We start from the raw sequence: 27989 nt of genomic DNA, 5'->3' as shown, positions 1-27989 counted from the left end.
TCCCTGATGGTGTTTTATGTTACAAACTAAGATATTTTTAGTATTTAGTAATCAATACATTTATAATTTTAATGGAAGAAATAAATCCTATCTCCATCTGTCCTCTGTTAGTCTGTTACATAAACAAAGAGTTCACTGTTCATTCATCACGGTCTTCAATGCACTGTCTAATTATCTTAAAGCTTTGAAAAAAGGTTCAGAATAGAACTGATAAAATTTCTTCATATTCATACCTTCTACTCAACTCATGACTTGTTTATTCTTATAAACTGTATTAGCCTACACAGGCGGCTATGTAGGTCTACTTATAATTTTGTACATCTTTTGACTTCTTCTTTATCACAAAGGTACACTACTTATCAATAAATGAAATGTAATACATTTACATCTAACATTAACTATCCACTAGCACTGCATTTTTTGTCTATTTTTCTGTACCTTTTCTTGAAACTGCACGCACACACTGATTTCTCTTGACTTCCTTGTATTTTTTCCGGAGCCAAGCAACTTCTAATGATTTATATTCATACTTTTCTCGTAACATAGCTAGCATAATGTCATTTTCATTCAAAGAAAGCTCTGTTTGTGTGGAAGCATCACACATTTTATTTGAGAGATCACTGGTAAAGTCATCAAGTTCAGCTGACGCACAATCTTGCAGTAAAGAGTCACCATTAAAGGATTGACGTAACTTTTTCCGCAATACTTCATACTTTCTGGTGCTCAGTTTTCTTTTTACTGGAGGAGGCGGATTAGGAATATCGAATAGTGTGAACAGCATTCCACACTAACTTGTTCCTATTAGTGTTCCTAACTGCCCATCTTCGAAATGATTAGAGCACAGTTTTATATCTTTTCTTCCAAGGTTTATCAACCACAATCTGTTCCTGAAAAAAAAAAAAGCATTAGATTAGATTAGTCTGCATTTCTATAGCACGGGACACTGAAATTTCCAACTTGCATTTTTCTAAGTTCTGTAGTGTGGAAATCTGTGACAGGTTAGTTTAGGCTTTTGGTATGCCTTGCATATACTAAGTGAAGTGAAATGTACGTTTTGCGTTCATTTTTAAGTGTTCTACCTCTTTATTTTTTGTGTTAAACAGTCACTTTTAGGTTACCTACACTGATCAGTTCTTTCCAATTTTTAGTTACACTGACCAGCAAAAAAGTGGATCACCTAAGATTTTAAAGAACTATAATCATTTTATGGCGGCCGGGTAGCTCAGTTGGTAGAGCAGCTGGCTACGGACTGGAAGGTCCGGGGTTCGATCCCAGGTGGTGACAGGATTTTTTCTCGTTGCCAAACTTTCAGAACGGTCCCGAGGTTCACTCAGCCTCCTATAAAATTGAGTACCGGGTCCTTCCCGGGGGTAAAAGGCGGTCAGAGCGTGGTGCCGACCACACCACCTCATTCTAGTGCCGAGGTCATGGAAAGCATGGGGCTCTACCTCCATGCCCCCCAAGTGCCTTCATGGCATGTTACGGGGATACCTTTACCTTTTTTTACCTTTTATAATCATTTTATAGCTTATGCTTTAGGTTATTTTTTCTTCATTCTGACTAAGGCATATTGTAAAATGAAAAAAACATGTAACCTGTGCACTTCATCCCGTCATCAAAATGCTTTTTGTTTGCAGTTTATTTTAAGTTCTAAAGTGTTGTAATTTACACAAAATTTCAAGTAATCCATTTTGTGGCTTACATTAACAAATGATTAAGCCACTGTAATTGTTACTGTGCGCGTATTGTGTCCTCCATGCTAACCACCAGATCCTGAGATTCCACTTCTCCTACATATGCACAGATGTTCAATAGGATTCAAGTCCGGCTGCATCCTGATGTCACGAAGGCAGTGAGCAGCATGGAGGGGGATGGTTATGCAAAGGGAATTACATGGTCCGCTAACACCTCCACTATATATTGGTGCGCCTCCATCGACGAAAACAAGTTTTGCTTGAGTTCAAAAACTGATATCGCTCAAACCATGACAGAACCATCCAAACAGCGTTCTTTCGGGAAAGTTGCAAGGCAAATATTGCTCCCCACTCTCTCATTCTCTAACATCAGATAACCGAAAGCAAAATCGCGATTCACCCGTGAACGGCACCATTGACAACTAGTCCACAGTCCAATTCTGGTGTTGACGCATGCACTGTAATCACACTGCCCTGTGCTGATGGTGAAATTACAGGTCTTTTTGAGGCCAAATTGGCTTCCTGGAGTCTTCGTGTACCATTTCTCTCCTCACAGTGATGTTCCTCACTGTTTCGAGATGCTTTCTGGCCTGGACCGCAGTCGTGTGGAGATATCGCAAGATACAGAGAATCAGAAACCTGTCCTCCTTGGTTGATGTAGATCTACCACGGCCTGATTCTGGTTGTCTGAGGTTGGTTCCCAGTTCACAGAATCACTGTAGGACACATAGAATGCTTCTACGATAGCATTAACCGCATAAAGAATGATTCATCCATCTTCAACGAACATGACAGCTCTCGCAATGTCGTCTCAAATAAGAGGCATTTTAACTTATCAAATTGAAAACAGAAACTGAAGAAACATTTTGATTTACGACAGACAATGTGAGATGCATTGATAATTCATTAATAGGGCCACCACACAATTGTAAAACATGAAGTTTCATTACTGGTCTGTGTCGTAAAATCATAAATCATACAGTCTAAAGATTAGGGATACAAAGTGGCTCACGAGGTGGTCTGGCATTTTATAACATTATGTTCATCTCCAAAAATTTTGAATACATCCATAGGCGGAGAGAGAACAGTTTCCTTGGGGGACAAAGCAAAACCATAGAATTCCCATAACGCAGTTATGGTGTCATCATTTACGTCCTCCCGTCAACACCTGTGGAGTAACGGTTAGCGCATCTGGCCGCGAAATCAGATGGCTCGGGATCGATTTCTGGTTGGGACAAGTTACCTAGTTCAGGTTTTTTCCGGGGTTTTCCCTCAACCCAATATGAGCAAATGCTGGGTAACTACCAGTGCTAGACCCCGGATTAATTTCACCGGAATTATCACCTTCACCTCATTCAGACGCTATATAACCTAAGATGGTGATAAAGCTTCGTAAAATAACCTACTAAAAAAAAATTACGTCCTCTCCTCATTGTAGCTTGCCTTCACCTCATTCAGACGCTAAATAACCTAAGATGGTGATAAAGCTTCGTAAAATAACCTACTAAAAAAAATTACGTCCTCCCCTCATTGTAGCTTGCCTTCACCTCATTCAGACGCTAAATAACCTAAGATGGTGATAAAGCTTCGTAAAATAACCTACTAAAAAAAATTACGTCCTCCCCTCATTGTAGCTTGACTGTGATACAGTACAGCGTATCAGATTATGATCATTTATTAGTATAGGGCTTGAATTGTAAATCTGCTATAAATTATAATAGGGCATAATTTAAAACAATCTCCCTCTTTTTCTCTCTTGCACACAAACACATGCATACATCAATAAAACTACGTACCGGTATCACTGCTAAAGGAAATATTTTTATCTTTAGCTTTCCTGAAGATATCTAATTTTGTGTTGTTTGGGTACAGGGAGACAAGTCATAAAAATGAGTTTGGAGACAAATTAAAATTAAACTTGGAACCCTTATTGCAAACAACTTTCTACACAAATAAAACACATCAACTGCTAGTATTCTTTTCATTTTTGTACACTCACTTGTATAATTTAACTGAGTGTTCATCTGGGGAACAAAATTCCATCTGCACAAAAAAAAAAAAAAAAGACTTATCTGAACACCACAGAATTATTTTATTTAATCCTGTCTTTAAGTTTACACATTATACTCGGATCACTTTTCTTTTTTCTGCATTTTTGTGCAATATGTTATTCATATTTCTCTGTGGCGGTTGAACACCTGCAGACTTTTAACACACGAGTACAGGATGTTACAAAAGAAACATTACAATGCTTCCATTCCACAAATGAGGTATAGAAATTCTTATACATTCAAAAATTTAAAATAAATATTGTCCAGACAATGATCTGAAGAAATTAACGCGTCAATTTAAGCGCAAAAACTTAATCATAAACAAAAGAAAATTCAATATTTTGTAACGTTAATAAAAGAAGGAGTTTAGACAAGTTTGGGTGGCAGTGCCCCCCCCCCCATGCCCCTCCATAACTCCGCCTATGAATACATTTCTCTTTGGTCATAAAACCTATTCAATTTAATAATACTCTCTCTAAATTGGTGGTTTATTATAGATGATTCGATTTTTACAAAGTGATCCACTTTTTTGCCGGTCAGTTTATTTTCTAATGTTTTAAAGCCAACTGACGTCCTATATGAATTCTTCATATTCCTAACTAGGTCTACCTTCTCTCTGAAAATTACACCATTTTTCCATTTTTTTTTTGTCAAAAAAACCTTCAGTGTCGTGTGCTATAGAAAACCCAAAATGAGATTTACAGCATTACCAGTACTGTAATGTTATCCATATTACGGTAATAATAATTTATTTATTTAATCTGGCAGAGCTAAGGCCAGTAGGCCTTCTCTTCCACCCAGCCACACTCCAATTCTAATTGAATACAATAAGGTTACAGTAGTTATTACAGTAATATCTAGGTCGTAAAACAAGATGAAAGTGAATAATGAAAGTAAAAGTAAACAATGAAGGTTAGAGGGAAGCCAGAGAGAAAAAGACCTTTGGGGAGGCCGAAACGTAAATGAGAGGATAACATTAAATTGGATTTGAGGGAGGTGGGATAGACTGGATTAACCTTGCACAGGACAGGGACCGATGGAGGGCTTATGTGAGGCAGCAATGTACCTGCTGTTTCCTTAAAAGCCATAAGTAGATAAGTAATGTTTGTGAGACAGTAACTTAATAACCACTGATAAGAAATAATAATAATAATGAGAAAACTCAAATCATTGACAACCAACTGACTGCACGCGGTGCTATGTGCAGGTACTGAGCACGGTGCGAGTGGAGCAGTAACGTGTACAGTATCTTCTCGGTAGTAGAGGCATCTCGTAGGTCGACGCCTGTTTGTCATGGAAAGAAACGCGTTAAAGTGAAGGCCTCTGACACCAACAAACAATTTTAATTCTGAATGGGAAGCAACAGACTTCATGGAATGTAGCAAAGTTCTGTGCAGATTTTTCGAATTATTGGAAGAGATAAATTTGTTTCTGGAAATGAATGGAGAACTTGTTGCACAGCTGGAAAATACAAATTGATCACAGATAATTATGTTGTGCAGTATCAAGCTTTAAACAATATGCTGTCATTATGGGAATGTCGACTGTCCAATGGCGATCCTGGTCATTCTCAGGTAGGCACGGACTCTGATTTCTTAGAGACGGGCCGTTATCTTGAAAATCTCCAGTTGTTTTCTTATGAATGACTTTGAAGACAGATTTCAAGATTTAAGTCGCCTAAAAACGGATTTCGATATATTTGCTACACTGTTTACAATAAATATTGATGATACTCCCAAAGATGTCCAACTGAACTAAACAACTTGAAATGTGCCATTGAGCTGGCTGACAGTCACAGGAACAGACGTAGTTTGCTAGACTTTTACAGCCCATTTCGTAAATCAAGATTCCATCGTCTCCATAGGCTTGAGGCATCTTTAATTTCAATGTTTGCTTCGGCCTCTGTGTGTGAAGCTTCATTTTCAGCTATGAAACGTAACAAAGGCCCTGAAAGAGCCACCCTCAGTGATCATAACTTAAAGTGTGCATTAAGGGTTCAGAGTTGTGTTTCATTATGTCCAAATATAGTTCATTTCGTATAAACCAAAAGATGTCAAAAAGCAAGAGTGTGTGCCGATTAAATCTGAAAGTATGACTCTTAATTGAGATATGTATCCATTGCACAATTTAGATCACTTTAATTTGAAACCATCTTTCCAGTATTATCGTTGAATTTGTCAATATGTTTTGTTTATATTTTACAACATGCCCAGTGTGTAGGAGCTTTATTTATAAATTGCTAACTTTCACTGACAATGTATTGTTTCCTTCTTATATAACTACACTTAAAAAGATGTTGCAAGTATATGCTACAATTATAGTTATATTGGTTCAATGTATTTGTATTTCTATAATGTAGGCTATTTGCATTTAGTTGTTTATGCTCGACCATGCCGAATGTAGTAATTATACACCTGATAGCAGTCCTTTAATGCATGTCATTAAAGTACACCTATTCATTAAAGTTCAGGTTTTCGATTATTCTCGGATATGCAATTGAAAGACGAGGGAAACGTCACAGAGGCTGGAAATCCAATACTGTCACAGAAGGTTATGTTCTGTTACTATAATAATTAGCATTAATTGTAAATAATATTCAAATAAATTCAATTATTTGTAATCTCGTTTTCCAATTCTAAATCAATTTCCAGGTTATATCAAAATTAGTTCATGTTATTCATGTTAGGAATTCAAGAATGGATATCAGGCAAAGGTAAACGTGTTCAAGGATGAGAATGGTGACTTGCTTGCAGATGCTCATTCAATCCTGAACAGATGGAAAAACTATTTTGGACAACTACTAAATATACATAGGCCAAATACAAACGATCGGGACGAAATTGAAATACAAACTGCTGAGCCATTTATACCCGAACCCACACTTTCTGAAGTCGAAATTGCGATAGAAAATCTGAAAAATTATAAGTCTCCAGGTATCGATCAAATTCCAGCAGAATTAATACAAGAGGGTGGAAGCGCATTATCTAAAGAAATTTATAAGCTTGTACTTGCTATTTGGGAAAAGGAAATTGTACCAGATAAATGGAAGGAGTCCATAATCGTACCTATCTTTAAGAAGGGGGACAAGACTAACTGTAGTAACTTTCGAGAAATATCACTTTTGTTGACGTCGTACAAAATTTTGTCCAATATTCTTTTGAGAAGATTAACTCCATATAGGCTATAGATGAAATTATTGGGGATCATCAGTGTGGTTTTAGGCGTAATAGATCAACTATTGACCAGATATTTTGTATTCGACAGATAATGGAGAAAGAATAGGAGTATAAGGGTACAGTGCATCAGTTATTCATAGATTTCAAAAAGGCATATGACTCGGTTAAGTGAGAAGTTTTATATGATATTCTTATTGAATTTGGTATTTCCAAGAAACTAGTTCGATTAATTAAAATGTGTTTCAGTGAAATGTATAGCAGAGTTCGTATAGGTCAGTTTCTGTCAGATGCATTTCCAATTCACTGTGGGCTAAAGCAAGGAGATGTACTATCACCTTTAATTTTTAACTTTGCTCTAGAATATGCCATTAGGAAAGTCCAGGATAACAGAGAGGGTTTGGAATTGAATGGGTTACATCAGCTGCTTGTCTATGCGGATGACGTGAATATGTTAGGAGAAAATCCATAAACGATTACGGAAAACACGGGAATTTTACTGGAAGCAAGTAAAGAGATAGCTTTGGAAGTAAATCCCGAAAAGACAAAGTATATGATTATGTCTCGTGACGAGAATATTGTACGAAATGGAAATATAAAAATTGGAAATTTATCTTTTGAAGAGGTGGAGAAGTTCAAATATCTGGGAGCAACAGTAATAAGTATAAATGATACTCGGGAGGAAATTAAACACAGAATAAATATGGGAAATGCCTGTTATTATTCGGCTGAGAAACTTTTATCATCCAGTCTGCTGTCAAAAAATTTGAAAGTTAGAATTTATAAAACAGTTATATTACCGGTTGTTCTTTATGGTTGTGAAACTTGGACTCTCACTTTGAGAGAGGAACATAGGTTAAGGATGTTTGAGAATAAGGTGCTTAGGAAAATATTTGGGGCTAAGCGGGATGAAGTTACAGGAAAATGGAGAAAGTTACACAACACAGAACTGCACGCATTGTATTCTTCACCTGACATAATTAGGAACATTAAATCCAGATGTTTGAGATGGGCAGGGCATGTAGCACGCATGGGCGAATCCAGAAATGCATATAGAGCGTTAGTTGGGAGGCCGGAGGGAAAAAGACCTTTAGGGAGAGCGAGACGTAGGTGGGAGGATAATATTAAAATGGATTTGAGGGAGGTGGGATATGATGATAGAGACTGGATTAATCTTGCTCAGGATAGGGACCAATGGCGGGCTTATGTGAGGGCGGCAATGAACCTCCGTGTTCCTTAAAAGCCAGTAAGTAAGTAAGTTATTCTGTAGATTATAACAAGGTCAATGACATTATTGTTCCTCGGAAAAAATCAATATTTTCGCGTCTGCGCACATCTCACAATTTACAAGCGATGCACAAGATCACTTCCACTCTTCAGTTAGATATGAATAAAATGAATACTTCTGAATAATTTCAAGTTAGAAATATGGTCGAGCATAAAAAGTCGTATGAAACTTTCCTATAATGGTAATTAAGATGCTAATATGAAAATTATGAAACTTACTTGCGCTCGTTTCATAAAAAAACATACTCGCCTCTTAATTACTATCATTATAGGCTCGTTGCATAATGTACTATTAGGCTTTAGGCGTAATTTAGTGTTGGCACAAGCTGTTTATCAAAGCGCATGAAGTATTCTTCTTTACTATCCAATCATCTACAGGGTAATCGTAAACTCAACTACAGATTACAGAGGCAAGCAGGCTGCCAGTGCACTACATTCTGCGCCGACAAAGATCCTGCACCGTGCACACAGAAGTAACACAGCGTGCTTGCGACTTGGTTGATGGTGACTTAAATATTTATCCGTATAACCATTAAACATTGGGAAACTTGAAACAACTATTATTAACGAGAACTGCTTGAAAAATATTTCCTTAGTCGATTCTTAAATTGGTTTGATGTCTGACATATCTCGGTAGGGAATTCCAGAGTTGAGGAACAGCCGCATTGAAAGAAGATGAGCATGAGGATGTTCGGCGGCAAGGACAATGCTGTGATCGTGTGTCTAGATTATGTGGTGGATCAATTTTGAAAACGAGATAGGCAAGAGTGGAGAAATGCAATACATGAAACAAGAGGAAATGTCAGTGGATTTTTTTGTGATCTTCTAGATGGAGCCGGGACAACATTTCGAGGGATGGTGTTATGTGATCAGCCTGGCGAATATTGCAGGCAAAACATTGCAGTCTCTGCATCAAAGTAACACTTAGACCAGTAAACAGAATATCACAGTAATTGAAGTGGCGCATCATGAGTGTTTGCACTAAAATTTTTTTCAGGAAAAAGGGTAGAAAGTTCTTCAATTGCTTAAACAAGTGGATTAGTAAGAATACTTTCTTAGAAGTTTCTGCAACTTCAATGTTCCAATTTAAACTCTTATCCATATAAGGTTCTTCACTTATTTACTGAACGGAATTTCGGTGCCATTTATTTTAATCGGAGACACATTTGATATAGTAATAGTGCTTAACAAACGTCAATGACCACAATTATTGACTGTGATTTTTATGGATTTAGTTTAAGTCGGAATTTCCGTGTCCATATCCAAATTGAGTCGAGATCGTCATTAATTTTAGATATTGCATCATTTATTTTGTCAGTGTGGAATTTTATGTATACTTGAAGGTCGTCTGCGTAGAAATGGTGTCGGCAGTATCAGTACTTTAAAGATTGTAGTTTGTATAGACTGAAAATAATAGAAGCCCAAGAAATGATCCCCCCTAACCTCACGGCCTGCCAAGAGAAAGAACAATTTCCAGCTATCACATTTTGTTGGCAGCCATTAAGGTGAAAGGCAAACCACAGGACATATTCTTCTAGGTGTAGGCATCTGAGTTTACAGATTAACAGGTCAACGTCTACAGAACTGAAGGCTTTGCTGAAGTCAAGTAAAGTCATTATTGTCAATTTACGTCTGTCCCAGGCCTCAGACAGATCTTCCATGACTTTAAGTAATGCAACACTTGTGTTATGTCTGACCCTGAAACTTGAGTAGAAAAGTTTGTACTTGTTTAAGTAGTCTGTCAGTTGCTTGTGTACAATGCTTTGGATAAGATAGAATGATGATAGGTCTATGGTCATGAGATGTCTGTGGTTTAGTCTTGGGAAGCGGGTGGACAAAAGTGACTTTCCATTGTTGTGGGTAAGTCGAAGTCATAATTGAGGCACTGAAAATGTGAGTCACAGTCGGTAATATTACCTCCATTATTTTGTTTAATAACGAAATGTTGCCATGGTCCGGTCCTTCTGTTGTAGGAAGTTGTGTTTTCTTTCAAGGCTTTCTTCACGTCAGATTGTGTAATGTATGAAAAGTGAAATTTTTCTCTTGAGGAGATGGTCCATAGGTTAAAGTTCAGCAATTGTTTGCTGTTTGTCGATGGAGCTAGGGATTGTACGGTGAGTTTTCGTAAAGTGGTCATTGAGACATTCCAGTGAGATTTAGTTGCAGTCTACCTGGATAACAGTATGTATAGTGTAAAATTCCAACTAATATACACAATAAAGTAAATCAAAATCATTTTACAGCGTTTACTCACCTTACAGGGTCCTTAGGAAACCTAAAAAATGAGAGTTCTGGCATTTTCCCCTGGTTGTTGCTACAATTAAAAGCACTGCATACTGACCCTTTGCAGGGAGTCATTTTAGGATTAACTTCGTATCAAAATACTGTAGAAAAAGTCTTCTGCAATAAGAATTGTTTATTAAGTGTAGTCATGACTAGCATGTGCTTATTATCTACTGTCTTCTCTGACCGAACTACATAGAACGAAGCTTACTGGTCATCACAAAGGCAACATTAAATGATTCGAGTTTCATGACTGTGAACACCAGTCAAGATGGAGAATAATAATTATAATCCAGCTGAAAACCATGAAGGTATAAACAACGTCCTTCCAGGTAAAGCGAAGAGTATGACAGAATCACTGAAGAAGACTTCTGGCCAAAGGGAGTCTATGTAAGGCAATTCATTTTTCATCAACAACAGTTTAATGGCGCATGACTTTGAGGAGAAATCAAATTTAAGCAAATTCCAACTGAATAATGCTGTACAACATAGGATTAAAAAACGCCCTCACAATGTCGTCAAAGGACATTACTGAAGACTAAGACTTATAATGCTAACAGAAACCATGCTAGTAAATATAGTCGATCTACCAGGCCTTCATGCAGTTCATGCACTCACCCAAGAAAATCAAAGAGGCAGCTCATCTGCCCTGGAAGGAATGCGGAGTTGGGGGTAGTTTCGTAATAGTAGTGGAGGGGGTGGACGGAGAGAGAGAAAGTTTGAAAATAGAAATACAATGTGGCATGCATTATAAAAACATTGACTGACCAATTCTGTGTCGCATTACAATGGAGTAGGTAGCTAATTTTGAATCACTTTCATCATCATCATCATCATCATTGCTCCTATCATCACTATCGTCTTCTTTATCCAAAGAAATAATCAGATTATCCACTACTGCAGGCACAGTATTATGCCGAAATCTATATTGGCTCTCCACTTTTAATGTATGTTGACAATAACCCTTCCAGTTCTCTTTGGGGCAATCCCGGTTTCTTTCCTAATTTTCTTTCCTAATTTGTTTTAACGTAAATTCAGACAAACCAGTGTGCAGTGATATGCTGCGTGTTTAGTGCCTGAGTAACTAAATGTGTAAGACTCTTATTCTTGGCTTCATTATCACACGTTTCTATTACTTTCGCTACTATTTCACGTACTTGAGAATGAATTACCTTCTTTTTCTTAGGAGCCGGCATGATTAGGTACACTTAAGTCTAAATTTAGTTGCTATATACAGATACGCTTAGAGATACACTTAGTCTCTCTATATATGCAAACTCTACAAACGAAAATTTTATTGCTACGTCTTAGCCTTGAATATATATTTACATCAGCAATTCTATTAACTAGAGAAAACAAATGTTCACCTCCATCTTACACATATAAATGGAGAGAAATGTTTTTTGAAGAAAATAGGCCTAGAAAGGGGATTAGGGTCATTCCATAGTTACACACGTAACATTTTTGAAGTAATTAACTATGATCTTTGCAGGATATTTAATTGAATACTTAGTAGTTCATAAAAAAATATATTACTCTCTTTTAACATAAGCATTCCTAAATATTAACACAAATTCTTAATGAAAAGGAATAATTAATAATGTAAAAAATATGAAATACTGTATGCCAATTGATTTATTACCAAAATGGAAAATGTTCATATTATTGTGCCAAATAACATAAATGCATTCAGTTGTTTTCCATATAATTAAGACACTTGTTTAGTACATGTAACTGCTAAATCACGAACTTAAAATATCTTGGAGCAACAGTAACAAGTATAAATGATACTCGGGAGGAAATTAAACACAGAATAAATATGGGAAATGCCTGTTATTATTCGGTTGAGAAGCTTTTATCATCCAGTCTGCTGTCAAAAAATCCGAAAGTTAGAATTTATAAAACAGTTATATTACCGGTTGTTCTGTATGGTTATGAAACTTGGACTCTCACTTTGAGAGAGGAACATAGGTTAAGGGTGTTTGAGAATAAGGTGCTTAGGAAAATATTTGGGGCTAAGAGGGATGAAGTTACAGGAGAATGGAGAAAGTTACACAACACAGAACTGCACGCATTGTATTCTTCACCTGACATAATTAGGAACAATAAATCCAGACGTTTGAGATGGGCAGGGCATGTAGCACGTACGGGCGAATCCAGAAATGCATATAGAGTGTTAGTTGGGAGGCCGAGACGTAGATGGGAGGATAATATTAAAATGGATTTGAGGGAGGTGGGATACGATGATAGAGACTGGATTGATCTTGCTCAGGATAGGGACCAATGGCGGGCTTATGTGAGGGCGGCAATGAACCTCCGGGTTCCTTAAAGCCAGTAAGTAAGTATAATACAGTACATTACTTCTTCTAAAGACTTGTATACTATGCCTACACTTCTTGTTATACAAAACAACACTAGATTACACTAAAATGCACGGTTTACAACCATATGTGGTGATATTTCCTGTATAATGTCATGACGAATATACCAATGTGTCAGCCATTTGTAGTACTTCCCTTCCTTGGACATCACAGACACTTTCACCTCTTCGCCACCACAAGCTTTTGTAACTTCACCTGTATATTTGATGTCATTTTTTTACTACATCAACAACTAGGTTATTTTGTGTCAATGGGATTGGTGATAGTGAAATGGTATTTGGTGAGATGAGGCCGAGGATTCGCCATAGATTACCCGACATTTGCCTTACGGTGGGAGAAAACCTCGGAAAAACCCCAATCAAGTAATCAGCCCAACTTGATTCTTGAAAATACTATAAAAAAATGTTCAAAATGTATAAACACTTATATCAATAGAACAACTACTATAGATTTAAAAAGGCCTATGTTTTAGAATTGCTAAATGATACCTAGGGTGAGTTAATTGATGTTATTAAATAAAACGATTTTAAATTAATATCAGAAATTTAGTACCATTTATCTAATGTGCCAATAATCACATCAATTTATTTATACATAGGCCTAGTATGGTGGCTATCTACTTACCATAAAAATGTACTGTATAAGCTTGTTTTTTTTTTATATGAAATAAATTAACATAAAGCAATTTTTGTAAGTTTTTAATTCAAGGAATTAAAAAATAATAAATATTTTATACGAACTCTAGGCATAAATTAAATGTTTTATGCTAATTTTAGGCCTACACACTATATTTTGACAACAATTGTTATTGTTTAGTCAACTGTCCAAAGAAAGGTGTGAACCTCACAAGTGATACCAAGAAGGCATCATTTATGAGGCAACTAGGCCAGGAGATAATGGGGTAGCGTGACCAGTTCTTTTCCCCCTTACAACAGTTATGGAACACTTATTTTCAAGAGTGTTTAACCTACAGTATATGTACATTGAAAAAAACGCACAGGTGCGTGTGCACACACACACACACACACACACACACACACACACACACACACACACACACACACACACACACACACACACACAATTATCTAAATCAACAATAAGTATTTGAAATTTCATTACTAATTATGTTTAGGCATAAAGACTTCCAATAAGAATAACAATTGTAACTGGATTTTAGGATAAAATTTGGCCACACATGAACATAACATTTTTCTTCGTTTGTACATAAATCAAAATGTTGTCCATATAACAAGTTGATTTCGGAATATGTATTTTATAAACTTTGTGTTAAATTTCTATCGTACCTGTTAACATGTTCCGACCTATTTATGGGTAATCTTCAGAACTGGTCGTTGTTGGTTTTGGCGCCTATTGTTTTGTTTCCTGTGAGGGTGTGTTCGTGTGATGTAGTGTAGTCAAAGAGTGTGTGTGTTCCGAAGTTGAGTTGTATGTTGAGAATTTCATTGCGGTGTATTTTCGTGTGTCTGTATATTTCATATTGTTCTAGTGTGTTTAGTTTCTGCTTTTTGGTTGGATGTGTAGTATTTCCATGTCTGTGCTGATGTCTTTGTAGGTGTGGTTAGCATTTGTGATGTTCTGCATATGTGGAGGTGTTTTGTAATTTTGTTATGGCTGTGATGTGTTCCTTGTAACGTGTTTCAAATGATCTACAGAGACATCAACACAGACATGGAATTACTACACATCCAACCAAAAAGCCAGAAACTAAACACATTAGAACAATATGAAATATAGAGACACACAAAAACACTTACTTACTTACAAATGGCTTTTAAGGAACCCGAAGATTCATTGCCGCCCTTACATAAGCCCGCCATCGGTCCCTATCCTGTGCAAGATTAATCCAGTCTCTATCATCATATCCCACCTCCCTCAAATCCATTTTAATATTATCCTCCCATCTACGTCTCGGCCTCCCTAAAGGTCTTTTTCCCTCTGGTCTCCCAACTAACACTCTATATGCATTTCTGGATTCATCCATATGTGCTACATGCCCTGCCCATCTCACCCGTCTGGATTTAATGTTCCTAATTATGTCAGGTGAAGAATACAATGCGTGAAGTTCTGCGTTGTGTAACTTTCTCCATTCTCCTGTAACTTCATCCCGCTTAGCCCCAAATATTTTCCTAAGCACCTTATTCTCAAACACCCTTAACCTATGTTCCTCTCTCAGAGTGAGAGTCCAAGTTTCACAACCATATAGAAGAACCGGTAATATAACTGTTTTATAAATACTAACTTTCAGATTTTTTGACAGCAGACTGGATGATAAAAGCTTCTCAACCGAATAATAACACGCATTTCCCATATTTATTCTGCGTTTAATTTCCTCCCAAGTGTCATTTATATTTGTTACTGTTGCTCCCAGATATTTGAATTTTTCCACCTCTTCGAAGGATAAATCTCCAATTTTTATATTTCCATTTCGTACAATATTCTGGTCACGAGACATAATCATATACTTTGTCTTTTCGGGATTTACTTCCAAACCGATCGCTTTACTTGCTTCAAGTAAAATTTCCGTGTTTTCCCTAATCGTTTGTGTATTTTCTCCTAACATATTCACGTCATCCGCATAGACAAGAAGCTGATGTAACCCGTTCAATTCCAAACCCCAATGAAATTCTCAACACACAACTCAACTTCGGAAAACACACACTCTTTGACTCTACACTACATCACACGAACGCACCCTCACAGGAAACAAAACAAGAGGCGCCAAGACCAACAACGACTAGTTCTGAGGATGACCCATAAAAGGTCGAAACATGTTAACAGGTACGATAGAAATTTAACACAAGAAAGTTTATAAAATACATATTCCGAAGTGATACAATGTTAAAAGTCGTGTAATCAAGATGTAGAAGTTGATTGTTGTATGATGTGCCTCACTTTTACATTTATGAAACATTAAAAACTGAAATGGTTTTGAAGAAATATAAACAAATGTCCATTTGAGCGTGAAACACAAACTCTCAACCTTTCTTTGTAATAATTGTAATCAAGCACGAAATAATCATTGTTTTACTGTTTCTATGCATTATAATTATTAACAAAGGTCAGTACTTCATTATTAATTGAATTTAACATACATAAGTAATGATTTATTTGCCTTAAATGTGCATTCAAATATGTGACTTCTAATAGATAATTTCGCGCTCTTAAACCACAAACTTCTTGGCGCTTTTTCTCCCACTTACGTGTTGTTACACAATCAGTGTTGTCAGATTAAAAAAATTCGGATCATAACGAAAAAAAATGACATATAACAAGCAGAGATTCGTGAGATTTTTATTTTTCGTGAAAATGTCGCATTTTTATGGAATGACCCATTAAGCAGAGTGTATTCACCCGAAAAGTACCGTTAGCCAGCCGCTTGCTCCAAGGTTAGACTCACACCCCTCAAAACAATCACCCCTAACTTCTCCAAGGTTCAGGGCAGATGATCTGTATCACCGATAGTACGCATCAGTGAAGTTTCTTGCTTTTACGAGAGGATTGGAAACCAATAAAAATCCATACAGAAGAAAACGTCGTCGTAATTACAATGAACCACATATCAATTGTCAGAGTCTATATCTACTGTGATGCTATAGCAAGCTGTCATACATATAAACCCAGATGACAATAGACATTCAGAGTATCTCCACAGTCAACTGCAAGATAAAATTCGAACATTGGTTCAACAAAGAGTGTTCGGAGATATGTAAGGCCAACTGAACGTCCTTCATAGAGGCAGAGCCTCCAAAAATGGACCCACTGAATTATGCGAAAAAACACAGGACATAAGATTCTCCCGAAGACAACTAAATCGGAGTATAGCGAAAATGAGGCTAATCTGGCAGCAGAAGACATAAAAATCTCTTTCTCTGCCCAGAAAAGAAAACCCTTGCCCCCTACAAAAGGAATTCACATCCTATACAGGAAATGCACTTCTCACAAAATGGCAAGAAAGCAACAGACTGAACACAAAAATGAAAATAGGAGAGAGGAACTCAAAATCATCCACCCATTACATGGAAGTGAAGGATACTACCACACAACTGAAAAATAAGACAGCCAGTCCAAATGAGCACATAAAGCAATCAGCCTAGCTACTCCTAGACACCCAGACATCACTGCTGATGGAATGTTTTTCATCCAGCACCATCCCAGAAGACTGGAGACACTGTGATATCAAAATCTTGTAAAGAGCAAAGGCAACGTGAATGATCCAAACATAAACAGAGGAAACCCTGGAAAACAATAGCTTCACACTGCTAACAAAAATATTAACATCAGAGGAATAGTAAGAATATGCTCTAGGTTGTAAACACCCTGTTACAAAAGATTTGACAAGAGTTCCAGAAAGGGAGCTGTGTAACATATCTTCATTGACTTCAGCAAACAGATGCCCACACCACAGCCACAGTGAGGGGCACACGTCCAAGTGAATGGCAAACAGTTGGTGTCCTGCCTTCCTTTTCGTGTTTTGTTAACAAATAAGTGTGATTCGTTCACCTCAACTACATGTCTTACACAGTATTTGAAATACTTTGAATTTCGTAATTTGTAAGGATTTTCGAAAGTATTTTGTATTTAAATGCATAAAACTGATGTATTTTGTATTTCAAATACTCAAAATACTTTCTTCTTCTTATTGTCCTTCAAGTTTTGGATTAGGATTTGAAGAATGAACTTTTGTCTTATTTGCCTACCCATTTCAGATGTGCTAGCCATACACTTACGTTTCTTGCCACAACTGATTTCCTTAACACTAGGAGGACCAGAGATACTGTCTACCTACAAGGACCAGACCTGTCATTTTGACGGGTGCAGGTTTAACAGGTTTTCTTTCCAAATATTTAACACTTTTGAATAGGAATGTTTATTTATATAATTTTTTTATGCTTTTAAAGTATATGTATGATTTTTCTCTAGGATATGACATTTTTAAAATTTCAGTAACTATTGAATTCATCTTAAAAAATCTAAGTACAAAAATGAAAGAAATAATTTCCATATTTAAACACTATGCATTACACTATAAACAAGAACGACAAAAATAAGCTTCCTTTCATGATTGTTTATTCAAAGCCACCGGCTGCATCACAACACCTTACACAGGCACACTCGGAACTTGCTAAGCATGGTCCACACACGTACTTGAAGCACTTTGACACTGATTTTCACTTCTGTTCTTCCCTCTGCATCCTCCATTCTGACATGTCTTGCGGACATTGCTCTGCTGAAGAATTCTTTCAGGAAGAGGGGCTGGTGGTCTAGTGGTTACATATCTGGCTGCTAGTTCTTCTCTCAACTTGAATATGAACTGGTGCCAAGACACATTGTCACCTGTTACCTCCTGTACAGAATCCATGCGTTGATTGCGGCAGGTCCAGCACATTGAAAAACACTTGCATAGGCCATCTAGGGCATCTGTATTTCACAGTGTAAAGTCGAGCCATTTGATCTACGATGTCAACACCACACTCAGTTTCAGTATAGAACATCACTGTTTCAGGTAGCTTTTTTTGATGCTGCTCATTGATGGTAACTGTGTTGTGTATTGTGCTCAACAGGAGTACATTCTTGTTCTTTTTACACTGATAGGAGGTTAGGGTCATGTCACCTGACTTGTAAATAGTGGTACTGTGCAAGGGCACTGTAGGTGATTTTGCTGATGGAGGAACTTCCCGTCTACACGTTTCCAGTGTACCGACTATGCTAATACTATTGTGTTTCAAATTTTCTCCAAGATTTTGCAGTGAAGAAATTGTCGCATGTAATATTTCTTCCCTTAGAAAGGTAGGGCTCTGCCAGACGCATTACAACATGTTCTGCTAACAGTACACTGCAGGACGCTCCTCATCTCTACCAAGGTAAGGAAAACCGTTCACCAAGTATTTAGAGCTTGTATCAACAGCCAGCCAAAACTTTATTCCAAACTTGTCCGGTTTGCTGTTCATGTACTGTATGAATGGGCAGCGAGCCTTGCAAGGAAACAACTGTTCATCCACAGTGACATAACAAGCAATTGGCAATGAAGGTATTCCATATAGGAGTAGCAGCTGAGATCGTGTGGCTTTCTTGTCAAATCGCAGAAACCTCAAAATTTCACTAAATTGATGTCTACTCATGGTGTTTCGAAAAAATGCTGGTCCCCAAACCTGCGACCATAATTTTAGGAGAAAGTTTTTGCGCCATATACTCCTCTCACATACATAAGAGAAATAGCAGCTTCCAATGCTTCAATACTAATGGTCCAGCTGTCATCTTGTAATTCCTGACATGCTCTTTTTTCAGTGCATCTTTTTATATTCAGAAGCATGCAGTCATCAATTAGAAGTTTCCATGCACTCGAGTGCTTACCATTTATGATGGACCTCTTCGCATGGCCTGTAGGTCCAGGGACTTCTGCCACGACATTCTGTCGTGCTCTTCTTCCAGGTGCAGCTTGTGGAGGAATAACATCCATTGTGTCCCATCAGCAGCAGTCTCAACACTTCCTTGGACAGGATTGTTTGTTACCTGAGAACAATTTCGTCCTCGGCCTCTGCCACAGCCACCTCTGGTAGTTGGAACATTAGGAGCCAGTGGTAATGAAGCAGCTGAAAACATAATTAATAAATTATATACTTTTATGTTAGAGACACAATTCAACCCAGGAACTAGAGTTACAAAGATTTTTTCACATTGCTGTTGTGGTAATTAGAATTGAAGTAACATATTACTGGTATTTATAAGAAATATGGTGATGAAATAATAATAATAATAATAATAATAATAATAATAATAATAATAATAATAATAATAATGATAATAATAATAATAATACGACAACGAATAAATAATAAAAATAAATAATGATGATGGTAATAATAATAATAATAATAATAATAATAATAATAATAATAATAATAAGTACCTAATAATAAAAAATTACGTAGCTAACTTACCTTTGTAGATGAAGTATCACCTGGCTCTTCTGGTTGCTCGTTATCTTGCCTCACATGCGATGAATCTCCATCTGAAGAGTCACTAGTTTCATCTCTGCTAGGAACGTAATCTGCGTCCTTATCAGCGTGGTCTGTACTTTGATTTTCCACATAATTCGTGGATTTCGTCAAATTCGCACAGATTACGGGGATCTTCACGTTCTGAGTCGTTACCAGACATATTCATCAAATAGTCGATTTCTTCTTCTGACAAATAACGTTTATCAACAGAGGCTGCCCTTGTGAAACTGAATTTTCGCCGACGAAAACAGCGTGCACGTGTCAAAACAACACACACTCAGAGAGCAATATTTTATTTTTAGATACCGACAAAGGACCTGCCGAAGTCATAAATCATTCGCAGAGTCGAATGAAATCTAAACATTGCTGCAACAATAAAAATTTGAACCGCATCTGGTATGCAGGCACAGCCAGTCTGAAACTTGAAACCCGTCAGAATGACGGGCGATGGTGCTACTAGTAGTAATTGCTTGTAACATCCTTTAGAAAAGTCATAAAAATCCAATATTTTTAGGAATCATACATCACAAAGATAAAATAAAAGTCGTAAATTGTGGGAGTCATAGGATGAAAAGCTTTCGAATAATTATTTAAATACGTGGTACCCAGCAGAATGACGGGTCCGGTCCTCCTAGTGTTAATGCCATAAAGAAATCTCCAACAGCATCAAGGATCCATCACCCAACACTTGCTAAATGTTCAGCATTATGGAATGCGTCTAGGAGACCCAAATCCTCAGAAATTATATCAGATGTCTTGAAATATTCATTACAGTTTCCTTGCCCAACTCGATGGAATTCTCTTCATGACTCAATCTCTCAAATATTGCAATTCAAATGTGATACAAACAGTATATGTGAAACACTGGGATAACCAACTGCTGTAGCCCTTGATTTAATGCAAAATGAGAAGACGTGCTATTACGGCCAACTTTTGTCCACATTAATTTCCCTCAAAAACAGATTACATATTCTGTTACCTACTAAACTCTGCTATCTATTCCAAGTAACTCCAATCCTAATAAGTTCGCTTTCATCAAGATTTAAAGCGATGTTGATCTGACCCCAGAAGCAATTGAGTATGACAGCTTGCTTCCACCCATCATTTAAAATGGATGGCTACCTGACACTGCCTCACCAAATGATAAGAAGAGGATACAGAATATGTGTGTGAAATCAGCTGAGCAGTTCTCTGCTACACCTTTGGTTAGTTCAGACGATGAAAACAATTCTTATGTTTTCAACTCAAGTACAACAGACTTTGAAAAGCAAAAAGAAAAGAACTTGTCTACTGCGGAGTATGAGCTTTCATACAATTCTTAAACAGCAAAGGGACAACCCTGTGCACTCTAGAGAATTACCAAACAGTGAAACAAGCTTTTATAAAGTATAATACAAGTTTGTGTTCGTCTGCGCCTGTAGAAAGACTGTTCTGTTTTGCAGGATTTATTCTTTCACAAGCAAGGGGATCCTTATCTGATAAACTTCTTGAGAAACTGATTTCTTTGAAAGGGAGCAGTAATTATTCATATGTAGCATACTTTCATTGCTGACTGTTCAGTTACAGTGTTTATAGAAAACTTCCGAGGTAAAAATACTTTTAATGTTAATATAATATTTTAGATTTTTAGTAATATTATTTCTTTAGGCCTATATACTGCATTGATTATTTGAAATACAAATGTATTCTGAGTATATAAAATAGGCCTACAAATGTATTTTGGTTAGGCCTAATTTTTTAAAAGTATTTTGTATTTGTATTTCAAATACTATTCTTTGAAGTAGGCTATTTTGAATTTATATTTGAAATACCTGGATGTCAGTATTTTGCCGAGCTCTGGTCCTACACCACCAATCTTCTGTTGACTCTTAGTAATGATAACATAGCAAACTTCCCTGTAAAATCTATAGTAGTCCACAACAGTATTGGCACCGGCTTCGGCTTTGATTGCAGCGTCAAAGATCTTTATATGGAGTAGCTGGAGATAAATGAACGTTAAACTCTGGACAAGAGTCAGTTTATTACATTCAAACAAGGTCTTGACTGCTATCGCACAACTAACTACTATACTTCAAGCAATACGGCACACTTTTATTCTTACTTCTCTTCTGCTGCACCACTTTTCCTTCGGCTCCACAATCAATACACTTGATATTTTCTTTGCTGGGCAATAATTTGTGGACGACACAGAACTCTATGCAACTTCCAATATCTCTACAACATTCATATAATTTGCGTAAATTAAAAGCCATGACTTGAAAGTGGCACTTCTACTAACAATGCATGTTTATAAGGTTGCTATAGCAATGACGTCACGAGAATTGTTTATTCAATATTGGCTTATAATGATACAATTTTCATAAAATTTTCGTCTAAATATATTGTATATTCGTCCTTCTGCCACATCGGAAATAATTTCGATACAACAATAAATTCTAAAATACATACTTTAATTTCCAAAAAGACACTATCATAACATATAAGGTTAATCGAATTTTCTGTTTAACTTGGTCGATTAACCTAAGGGGTGGTGCTATAGATCAGGAAGTTCCAGGTTCGAATCTTGTCTCGTCTAAATCAAAGTAAGTAAAAAGTTGCATTTATATGATGTTGTAATGTAGGCTATAATGTAAGTCGAGATACATAAATTAGATGGCAGAATTGGAGTAAAAAGGGTGTAGAGTAGAGTGAAGTATAAAAGAAGAAAAGATTTGAAGAGAAGGGAGAGACACCTAGCAGACAAAAAGAGAAATACATTTTAAAGATTTATATCACTCACTAGAGGAGTTGATTCAACTAACCTGGAAATAATGTGAATCGTTCAGCAACGGTTTCTTGGAAATAACCCCAAATCCTTCAGAATCCATATTCAAGACGAGAACAAAACAGATTTTCGACATCACAACACTATCATTGGAACAGATCCATTATAGGACCCACCCCAAGTATTCCATAGTATCGATTATATACAGTATATTTTCGATTATTATATCAAGTATGCCATCTTAAGAAAACAAAAAACATACAACAAATATGTATCATTTAATAAAACCAACAAAAATGCAATTAGCTCATATCAGTCATCTTTGTTATGCAATAAATTATATTTTATACAAAACAAAGTTAAAGAAACAAACCAAAGCTAAACTTAAAACACAGTAACATTGAACTTTCTCAAACAATAAAACATTGGAATTAATACAACGATGAAATTAAGTTCATATCAGCCATCTTTATAATATATTATGTTGTATATCATTCAAATTAAATTAAAGAAAACAAACCATTCAAAACTAAAAAAAAAAAATAAAGAAATAAACAGGGCTAAACTAGGGCTAGGTTAGTTCCCTTTGTACTTCGCTTAATCCCCCGTAACTGTCTTACAGCTATATCCTCTGCAAGAGGGCTTAGAAATATAACAGAGGGGCTCATTCCTATCCTTTACCCTGTTAACTGCTGCTAAACTCCTTTACCCAACACTATGAGAGCTACCATCGTTTCTTACCAACATTCCGCCACTGAAATCAGACTCCAAGAAATGGAAAATGAGTATGCATGCTTTTGGTTTAAGTTGTCAGTCCCGACAAGCAAGGCGAAGAGGGAAGACATTTCTGAATTTGTTTGATATGTTGTGCTATATTAAAAATGCCATCACATGTTAAATGCGAATATTTCGAGTGCAAGAATCAGAAGGACAGCCACCCGAAGAAATTGCCAACGTTTCTTCAAAATACCGGGAGATAGTGAAAGGTGAGTTTTCATTTACAGTGTATTAATATTATCATTTAAACTAATTTTATGTATTGTAGATTTTCCTAGCGACGTGCATCATGATGAATTGCATGAATTGCCGGATACTAATGTTTAAGTTATATAGGTGTGTGTATATATTAATTTATGTAATATGTATTCATCTAAATTAACAATAACTTACCCGATGAACAGATGCAGTAAGCCACGGTAGTACACCATTTTACTACAAATTTTCGGCATATGAAAAGGCTAACAATATTAATTTTTTATTAGGCCTACATTTAAATTTGTTTGATTCACATCGTATTTTTACAAATGAATAGCTATGCGGGAAAACGTTGCAAACGACATTATTTCTGTTTCTCTAAATTATAATTTTGCAAGTTTTTCTGCTTTGCTATTAAAATATTGTCGTAAATTATGAGTGTTTTTCTCCAAAAATGCGTTACAAATGGAGTAATAATTAGTATTGTACCTTTAAGGTCATTGGAGCAGTTTCTTTTCATTTTCTAGCTTATTCGAGTGATTTTACAAAGTACCACGAAATGGTGTTGCTGTGCTCATCATTTATATTTATATTTTATTCTCCCTTTTGATTTCAGATGCAAGGCATGGCTAGAAGCAATTGGCAGAGAAGACCTAATGGCGAATGTGCTCAAGAAATTGTACAACAACTTTCGGGTGTGTGCGGACCATTTTGAAGATAAGTATTTCACAAGTACCTTCAGGACACATCTGAATAGAGAAGTCATACCTTGCAAAGTTCAGGCTATCTCCATCAAGTCAAGGTAACTTATTTAATCGTATACTTTTTAGGTATCTAAAACGAAGTCCAAATTTTCCAGAATGTTGAAATCTTTGTGTAACTATTTTTAAAATGCTTCTGCTGATAACATCTCGTTAGTATGAAAATGCTTCTACATTTTATATACCGGTACAACAAATGCATAACAATTGTTAGCTGGGGTATAAAAATAATAAATTCTTTTGTGCTATTTCCTGAAATGCAGTTACAAGATTTTTAAAGTAACCCAACGATATGCAATTTCAATGCTTCAGAACTACACTCATAAATTCTGTCATAATTGGAGATTCTGTAATTGTTATTTATAGGAAAAGATATGTAGTCCCATATTGGGCTTAGTAGACCCCATAACTATTCGTAGTGTTATAGGCCTGCTTACTCTTACTGTTAGTTTATAATTATATATTTTCTGTTTTGTTTTATACAGATTCTGCAGGGCCAAGTCACATGGAGTGGGAAGAGGCTGCTCAACCCACTGCCAGCTCCGGAGACCATGAGAAGATTGATAGTAACGCCGAAGAGGAGAAAGATTCGCAGTCTTTGAGTACAATTGCATCGTCTGAGAGGAAGAGTTCTCAAGACTTCCCAGAAAGAACCGAAGATACACACTGCCCTTGCATGTATAAAGAGTAAGGTTCCTGAGCCATTATATGAACTGGTAAGAAAACGCATCTCTTCAGATGGACGGTGTGTACAGAGGAAATCAGTGGTCACCGAAAATGAAAACAAAGGCTCTTAACATTTATTTACAGAGCCCAAGTTCCTATAGGATGATTAGGAAGTTATTAAATTTCCCTTGAAAATCTACATTGCTTAGAGTTATGCAAAAGTATATCAGTGATATTGGTTTTAATGATAAACTATTTGACATACTAAGGAATGCCTGTAGTAAGATGGCTGAGACTGACAAACTGTGTTGCCTTATGTGGGATGAAATGTCTTTAAAAGCAAACTTGTGCTACAATAGTAATGAAGACATCGTAGATGGCTTCGAGAGATATTGTAGCAATTATTCATCAGATAGAATTGCCAACCAAGGTCTTGTGTTTATAGTTAGACGTATTTGCAGTAATAACAAACAAGTTCTGGACTATTTCTTAGCACATTCAAGCACCCCTGGCAATACATTAGTTGAACTCATTGGCAAAGGAATAGAGAAGCTGAGAAGCATTGGTTTAAAAGTAGTAGCTACTGTTTTTAATCAGGGCTCTAACAATAAAAAAGCGTATCATTTATTGGGAGTTACTACAGATCAGCACTCCTTTACAGTAAATGACTGGAAAATTGTGGCATTTTTTGACACTCCACGCTTGATTACAAGTACACGAAACATGTTCAAAAAGTATTCTGCGAATTTACTTAAATGTGTTGAAGCTATGACACATAAGTTTGATTGCAAGTAGATTGCAAGTTGAGTGTCTGCCGATCTGAAATTCAGACTGAAATCGATGGTATTAGTTTTTTTTTTTTTTTTTTTTTTTTTTTTTTTTTTAGCAAATGATGCCACAGACATCTCCCAACGAAGTCAGGAAGTTTTGGTTTTTCGATAACGTAGTGCATTTATTTTTGTCCTATACTTATTAGTAATGGTATCAAAAAGTGAAATTTGTATGTACCAAAATCTAATGCAGCTCTCCCAATCCACAAGTTCACGAGCCGCCACTGATGTTACATATTCAAATAAATGCATTTTTTATTGTTTCCGGACCTATATGGTCACCTTTATGACAGGCGGATGTATAAATAACTTTTTCATATTCCTTCAACATAAATGTTATGCCCTCTTGTATTTTTCATTGTCTGCAAGAGCTGCACGACAATTAACACACTGCTTAGCATCACATGTCTTCTTAGCAATATAACCAACAATATATTATTATAATGCATTTGCATTCACGATCTCATTATCAACATCAGAGAAATTAAAAGATTCCCTCACCAGCTATTAACCTCTTTCACAATTTCATTTGTTACTAGAACATAACATTATTTTAAGCAGCAATGCCCGATTACTGTACTGAATATCATTGCAGGAAGAGTTATCTGGCTTGTTCTACCATCCTTATTTCTAATTATGCAAAAGTAAATCTCTAAATAATCTTGATTAATACTCCAAATTAAGAGCAAATGCATACCAGTGTACATTTTTAACGACTTCCTACAAATCATACAATAAAGGAATAAATTCAGTTGTAGATGATAGAGATAGGTTGGGATGAATTCTTTAATCAGTGCAGCTTATTAAATATGTTCAATAACATATAAAATTTAATGCTGTTAACTAATGCTGAGTTTTTTCATTCAATAAACCCATCAACTCTCTTGCTCTCCAATATTCCCATACACAGTCTAGAATTTAATGTAGAAAATTACGAACAAACTGGCATAATGCTATTAAGTGTTAATCTTAAAAAAAAAAAAATGTATGTGCCTTCAATGTATCACAAGGCTTAACACATTGTAATCACTTATTTGAAACATCAATATTTGAGGCGTTCAGAGCTAAAGTGGATTAAGTCACAAATTTTCATACATTGAGTTTAATTCATTTTCTGATTGTCTGAAGTTGGATCTTTTTCGAGCAGTGATAGATCAAGTCTTAATTTCCAAGCATTCGTCGGTAGGTGACACTAGTCACTTTTAGCTCAGATTATTTCTTCACTATGTTTTGAGCCATAGTGGGCCAAGTCACCAAAGCGTTGCATCAATTAACATCACGATTGTTTATATTTTATAAATCTAGAATTTGAGAATGGAGCAATAAAATTATTGCTAGTGAAATTAGATAATCTACTAGAGCAGGTTTGTCCTGCACCGTGGCATCATGGTCTAAGGCATCCTGTCTAGGACTCGTGTTAGAAATATGCGCTGGTTCGAGTCTTCGTATGGGAAGAAATTTTCTCGTGAAATTTCGGCCAGTGTATGGGATCAGTGCCCACTCAGCATCGTGATGCACTTGGGGAGCTACGATAGGTAGTGAAATCCGGTTACGAAAGCCAGCTATAACGGCTGGGGGGGATCATCGTGCTAACCACACGATACCTCCATTCTGGTTGGATGATAGTCCACTTCTGCTTCGGCATGGGGTTGTGAGGCCAACAGCCGGCTGGTCGGTCTGGGCCCTTCACAGGTTGTAGCGCCACGGATTATTATTATTATTATTATTATTATTATTATTACTAGAGCAGGTTAACTTTAAGTTCTGTCCACACCTGTGGAGTAACGGTCAGCGCGTCTGGCCGAGAAACCCGGTTTCGAATCCCGGTTGGGACAAGTTACCTGGTTGAGGTTTTTTCCGGGGTTTTCCCTCAATCCAATACGAGCAAATGCTGGGTAACTTTCGGTGCTGGACCCCAGACTCATTTCACTGGCATTATCACCTTCATATCATTCAGACGCTAAATAACCTAGATGTTGATACAGCGAAGTAAAAAACTCTAAGTCCTATTATCTCAAAACTACAGCTCATGGAAATGATCCACTTTAGCTCAGAACGCCTCATTTATTTGTACAAGACAATAAGAATACAGCATTGCAGAC

At 36.5% G+C, this 27989-nt stretch overlaps 1 long non-coding RNA gene across 1 annotated transcript in view; it reads right to left on the bottom strand.

Moving 5' to 3' along the window:
• Positions 1-332: 332 nt before the first annotated feature.
• Positions 333-27989, bottom strand: part of LOC138711820 (uncharacterized) — a 67124-nt gene continuing 39467 nt past the window's right edge. The window contains exon 3 of the long non-coding RNA XR_011335481.1: positions 333-887. This is a non-coding gene — a long non-coding RNA (uncharacterized lncRNA). The remainder of the gene's footprint in view (positions 888-27989) is intronic.

This window comes from Periplaneta americana, chromosome 13, assembly GCF_040183065.1.
Source record: "Periplaneta americana isolate PAMFEO1 chromosome 13, P.americana_PAMFEO1_priV1, whole genome shotgun sequence".
NCBI lineage: Eukaryota > Metazoa > Arthropoda > Insecta > Blattodea > Blattidae > Periplaneta > Periplaneta americana.
Note: the sequence above shows the minus strand (reverse complement) of the source record. Positions and strands in the feature narration are given on the sequence as shown.